Raw genomic sequence first — 6,805 nt, 5'->3', positions numbered from 1 at the left:
GATGCTATCAGGAATCACCCCTCTTCTCCCACATAAGGTCACACTCTTGGTTGGGAAATTCCTGGAGATCACCTGGAATTACAACTGCTCTCCAGACTACAGAGATCAGTTCCCCTGGAGAAAACAGCTGCTTTTGAGGCATTATACCTTCTCCAAACTCTGCCTTCCCCAGGGTTCACCCACAAATCTCCAGGAATTTCCCAACCAAGAATTGACAAGCCTAATCCTAAAGCATTGTGATGCTTCCCTGAATCACCCAGGTTTTCCTCATCTTTTCTGTGGTGTCTCCCAAACCTGCTTTGCTGTGATGTTTTTGGGAAAGATCCCGGCAAAGCCAGGCTGTCTGCCATGTGGCCTGGGTTTTCCTGGTTCCACCCACAGGGCAGCCATTTTCCCTTTGGAGGTCCCCGTGGCTATCAACCCCCCCTCCCACATGCCACACAGGGGGTGCGTTCAGACGGGGGCTTTACATCGGTATAGGTGCCGGTTGCAATCGTTGTACTCACCAGCATTCAGACGGGGAACATCTGCCTCCTGTCCCTAACACCGTTGCACTCTGCCACTAGGTCCCAAGTGGTGGTATCCTGAGCGCAACGGCTGTAAACGCTGTACCTCGCCATCTGATCACTCACCACCATTGCACAGCTACTTCCGTTCGGAAGCCTCAGGCTCCCGATTTTCGGCCGCCATTTTTTTTTAAGGACGGTGATATGCGCTTGGGTGTGTGGTATTTTTTTCCCCAACAGTATGTCAAAAGTTTTTTTAAAAGCAACTGTTGGGGCTGTTGAAGGGAAAACACAGGGAAACCTGCTAACTGGAACTCCCAGCACATCAGTAGCTGTGGAAAACAACCAGGTTTCCACACAGAAAAATGTCAGTAAGTGGGAAAAGTCCTGATGTCAGGAGATGGAATGCCTATTTTCCCTGTTGATTAGGGCTGCCAGTTCCAGGCTGGAAAATACCAGGAGATTTGGTAGGTAGAGCCTGAGGAGGGTGAGCTTTGGGGACGGGAGGGAGTTCAGTAGGGCATAATGCCATAGAGCGCACCTTCCAAAGTGGTAATCCCAGGAGTTCTCCAGCCACCACCTGGAGGCTGGCAACCATACTGTTTATCCTCATCTCCCCTCGCCTGTTGTTTGTGTCTTCTTTATATCAAAGATAATATTGTAAATTCCTTGGAGGGAGGGTTATGTTTGAGAGACCAGAGTGTTTGTTTGTTTTTTAAGTGCCATTCATAGTGATAATACTCAGATTTTTAGCTCAAGCTCTGGATTCTCTGACCAAAGTGGACTATGAGACCCTGGGGAGAGACAGTAAATTTTCAGATGTTGGCAGCGCAGAAGATAATATCACATGCTGACCAGAGACAAATAACACATCTTCCTTTTTTAAATTTCTGAAATTAAGCTACTCCAAAGCACAGCTAGAGGCTCACAATAGGCTTAGTAATGCAAGCAAGACAGCCGACATCGTTATTCATGTACAGGAAGTGATAAACAAAGCAGTGGTTTGTCAGGGGCCTCTTGGGAATTTAAGCAATGAATATCCTCTTCTAGTTTGCCATGAACAATTCAGATCTCCTCCTCCCATGGTATGCAGTGTTGCAAGTCCACTGATCTGATTTTCAGACATTTAATTAAAATGAACAGGGATAAAGAAAATACAGCTGATTGGGCTAACTAGCCAGCTGGCTACAGCGGGCTGCATTTTTCTCTGATGACCAGATGTGGAAAGAACATTTATTAATCCCCAACACATGCTGTGCCTTCCAAAACATTGTTAACTGGTTATAAGCCCTTTGCTTTAAGGGGTGCCCACCCATCTGTGGCTTTGAAACGCAAATGTCTCCTGGCCTTACCCAAGATATTTTCAATGGGTAGCCATGTTGGTCTGCAGCAAAACATCTAGAGACGAGTCCAGGAGCACCTTAGAGATGGAGAAGATTTTCCGAGTCTGAACTTTTGAGATTCAACGCTCCCTTCATCAGATACAATCATACCTTCGTATGGGATGAAGAGAGCTTTGGCTCTCGAAAGTTCGTACCCCGAAAATCTTACACGGTGCACGGTGCAGAGACCTATGCAGAAACCCTAACTATGGCCACAGTATGTCTGGGGTGGGGGGAGCCCTACCAGGTACCCTCCCGGCTCCGATCGTTCGTTTGTCCGGCGAGTGGGCGACTTCTTCCAGTTCTCTCCGGTGCGGCTTCCGTGGCCTCCGCTGTTCTTTCAGCTCTCTGGCGACTCCTCTCGGGGGCTGTTGGTTATGGGCCCTGGTGCGCAGCCGCGGTGGGCGTCACAACGTCCATTTAAACCCATTACATCCTACCCACCTCCCTTCCCCCCCACACATGGCTTCCCACAGTGCTACGACCTCCTGTATATTGCTTAACCTTTTCTCCTCCATCCGTTTCCTCATTACAAGTTACAAGTTACCTCATTACACTAGGTAACTATTATTCTACTATTACAATTATATCTCTTTTCTTTCATGATACTAAAAGTCAATATTCAATAGTTATTAAAGCAAAATAAATTGTCTCTTACATCCCAATATTTTCCCAGATAATCTTTTAAATCTCTCCAGTTTTTATAGAAATCTTCTGCTTCCATGTTATTACGTTTTCGAGTCATCTTGTCCATTTCAACCGAAAACAATAGCTTTTTGATCCAATCCTCAACTCTCGGGACTTCATCTTGTGAAAATCTTGTTGATCTCTACGGTGCTGCTGGACTTATATCTTCCCAGGACAGAAACTATCATTTCATCTTGGACAAATGAGATTATCTGTATCTTTGGGCTGGGTATCATCATTATGCCAATGACACCCAGTCCCATATGTCCCCAGATCTCTATCTTGGTTCCGAAGCTTGAGACTCTAGTCAAATGACTAGGGCAGAATAGATTGGATGCTACAGAAGGTTTCCATGAATGAAAGGGGGTAATTTACAACAATCCCCCTTAGCAAAACCCTTATCTGCCCCCTCATGCAGTTCCTGGGTCTTCTGGACCCCAAGAGCAGCATTTCTGTGGGAATTTTTGGCTGCGGAGGGGAGGAGGAGACAAGAAAGTTGTATTCCATGGAAGGAAATCCCTCCCATCCATTAAAATTACTGGTGGATCTCAGCCAGTGATCTGAAGCTGAATCCAGACTAGGCAGCCAGGTTCAGGCTCCTTAGGGAGTAGATCCACTCCTCTTGAAGGGAGATTTTACAGATGGCGTGAAGAGATTAGTGGCGCTGATGGACTCAGCCTTGTTCTTTGAAAAAAAATCAGTTGGCATAGTGGCCAAGAGCACCTTTTTATCAATTGTGTTTTGTTTGCTGACTTACCTCATTGTGGGACTCAGCCAACCTGTCTGTGCCAGTCCATGTTTTGTAAACCGATGGCTGAATTACTGCAATACAGCCCACATGAGGTTATCCTTGAAGACAGTCCCCCAACTTCAGTTAGTGTAAAATCCAGAAGATTAATTAGCATTAGAAGTTTAGCCTAATTACTATTAGAAGCTAGCCAGTGTGGATACATTTCATCCATGTTTAAAGTACTGCAATGGCTTTCTGTTTGTTTCTGAGTGGTTAAGACGCTGAACTGCAGGCTGTGGAAGGTCAGTAGTTCAGTGGTTCAAGACCCGGGTGCCGCAAGACAGGGTGAGCTCCTGTCTCTAGTTCCAGCTCCTGCCAACCTAGCAGTTCGAAAGCAAGAAATTGCAAGTAGATAAATAGGGACCACTTCGGTGGGAAGGTAACAGCGTTCCGTGCGCCTTGGTGTTTAGTCATGCCGGCCACATGACCACGGAAACGTCTTCGGACAGCGCTGGCTCTTCGGCTTTGAAACGGAGATGAGCACCGCAACCCTAGAGTCGGATTCGACTGGCTTTCGAGCAAGGGAACCTTTACCTTTACCTTACCTTTAAAGCCCTTCATGTCCTGGGACCTTTGTGCCAGTTGTGATCATCTTAACTATTTCTCCTGGCTAACCTTCCCACCAAGTGCTGAACATTTTTGTCTTCCGCTACTGTCCATTCATTTTCAGTTGGTGTTCTAAGCCTGTGGAACAGGCTTATAGGAGAGGCGACCACTCTCCTTTCAGCTTTTTTTGGAAAATATTTAAGGCAGAACTGTTTGCTAGGGCTTTTAGTGGCATGCAAACTGTTATTTTCAGATGTTGGTTTATAGATTAGACTCTGATCCTGCCATCTCTCCCTCCCCCCAGTCAATCAAATACCCAGGGGTCATTTCGTAGAAAAAGAGCTAGGGGAACTCATTAGCATAACTCATTAGCATATGCCACACCCCCTGACATCAGGGGCCCGGCGGTGGACCTGCAAGGCCAGCGGGAGTGCGAGGAAGCCCCGCCAAGGCCCTCCCTGGCCCCAGGCAGGCAGGGGTGGGGAGAGGCGGGGAGGAAGCAACTTACCCTCCCTCTTCTCCTGCCTCCTCCTGGCTGAATGAGGGCTGGAAGCGGGGTGGCCGGAAGCAGGGGGCGGGGCTTCGTCATGTGCCCCGCCCCCTGCACCTCACCCGGGGGAACTGCGTTCCCCCGCGTTCCCCCCCGAAATGACCTCTGCAAATACCCACTTCAAAGCCTGACTGGGCAGTGTTGGCCACAGATGGCCCTGATGAGGGAGCCTCCATCAAGCAACTCTTGGCAGTGGTTGGTCTAAGGGGTGACTTCTGGTAGGGGAGGAGAGGGCAGGAAAGGGCCCAGTGGCTATAGTTACCAATCTAAAGATGGGACCTGGTATTCTCCCCAAGTTATAAGTGATCTCCAGACTACAGAGATTAGTTCCCACAGAAAAAAATGGCAGCCTCTGAGGGCCGACTGTATGGTATACCATAGAGTCTAGGGAAAATGGAAGTCCTAGAGTGCCTTGCATCCCCACTGAGATGCTTTCCACAGGGACATCTCTCTCCTTGTCTGAATCTGCATTCCTCCACTGCTTTCCTCATTTCTGCTAATGTTTTTGCAGTCCCAGGAGCAAAAAAGCAATTTGCCCCCTCTTGTGGTGCAGCATGGACATTCCCAGAAACAGAGAAGTCTGACACTGCAGAGCAAGAGAGGACAAGCTGTGTGTTTGCTCCTGGGACTGCACAAACATTTGCGGAAACTAGAGAAAGCGGCGGAGGAATACAGGTGCAGATGTGGGGAGAGCCGTCCCTGTGGAAAATGTCTGAGCTCCTTCCCCTCCCCAAACTGTGCCTTCCTCAGGCTCCACCACTAAATATCCAGGGATTTCTCGAGCTGAAGTTGGCAACCCTACACAGTGGCTACTTTTTGAGAGACCCACCTACTTCCCAGGACTCATATAGTTCAGCCCAAATAGACCTGCCCCTCATCCATTTGCCCAGTCTCCCAGTCATAAGTTCCCTTCATCCCATCTTTTCCTTGTTCCAGAAGACTTTGGGGACTGCAGGCTAACTTGTGTCTCTGGCGAATGGTTTATTATTATTACATATTTATATTTAAAAGATCTTGCCTTGAAATCCTTTATGAACTTCCTCTTACGCTGCCCTAAGGTGGGGTGTAAATTTGAAGCAAACACATTCCTTTGGCATGAGAGCAGCTTGTGCCAATGCCTACACCATAGTTTTCTCAGCAGTTCAAGATCACCTTTTTGGTTAACTAACATTGCCTAGGGCTGGATGTAATGGTTCCCGAAAGATCGCCACTGTCTTTTGTAGTGTTTTCTGCCCTTTCCTGGGGGGGGGGGAACCCTTGAGCACACAAGAAAACACAATTTCCCATTATTTACCCATTACTGACACAAAGGAAGAAGATGTATATTTTGAAGAAGAGTGAGTTAATGTGAGATTTAATGGTATCAGTTAAGCACTTGGCAGGAGAGAACAGGATGGCCTAAGCAGGAAATAGCCAAGTGGAGTCCAGGAAAAAAATTATCAGCTCCAAGAGTAGTCATATGATCCCCCCAGGGAAGGAAAACAGAGTGGCTGTTAAAGGTGAAAGGTCAAGGGGAAACAGCAGCTGATCTGCGTCCTTGTGGTGCATTCTCGCTCCTCGTTCACCAGCCATTCCAAAGAAATAAGAGTGGCACTGAGCATATGAATGTTGATGGGAAATGATGTTCTTTCACATGGCTGTATCATGAGCACCGGGGAAACAAAGCTTAAAATTGTCAGGTCAGAGTGTCCCTGGAAGCAGAGATCCAGGAATGAGGAGAGCTGCTTTGAATTTTAATGTTACGCTTTGTACTCATTAGCATATTAATAAGATGACCGAGGTGTAACGTCATCCCACTGGGGCGCAGCCAGCTAACATGGGTAAGGCAAATTCCTTCGGAAAGAAAGTCAAACCATATGTTTCCCATCACGCAAGTCCAATGGGATACACAACAGAAACACCTCTTGCCTCACAATGTGGCGATCATGCTATAAACCAAGAAATGCTTCTCTTTTTCAAATAGCTGCAGCTGCGCACGGAATCTCTTTAGAAAGGCTTTGATTTGTTTTCCGTGCCATGCCTCACTGGTGGGTTTTAGATTTATATGAATGGAATGGAATCAGGGTATATAAGCAATGTCACTAAAATGGCAACATGTAATTATAATTTGATTCAACAATAACATAGGACTAAGATAGGGTTGCCAGCTCTGGGCTGGGAAATACCTGGAGGTTTTGGGGGTGGAGCCTCGGGAGGGTGGGGTTTGGGGAGAGGAAGGACGTCAGTAGAGTATAATGCGATTGAGTCCGCCTTCCAAAGCAGCCCAAGGGAACTGATCTCTGTCGTCTGGGGATCAGTAGTAATAGCAGATCATCGATGCAACGGACATGAAATTGAGCCAACT

Source organism: Gekko japonicus, unplaced genomic scaffold (assembly GCF_001447785.1).
Source record: "Gekko japonicus isolate JY-2015 unplaced genomic scaffold, Gekko_japonicus_V1.1 scaffold86, whole genome shotgun sequence".
NCBI classification, from domain to species: domain Eukaryota; kingdom Metazoa; phylum Chordata; class Lepidosauria; order Squamata; family Gekkonidae; genus Gekko; species Gekko japonicus.
Note: the sequence above shows the minus strand (reverse complement) of the source record.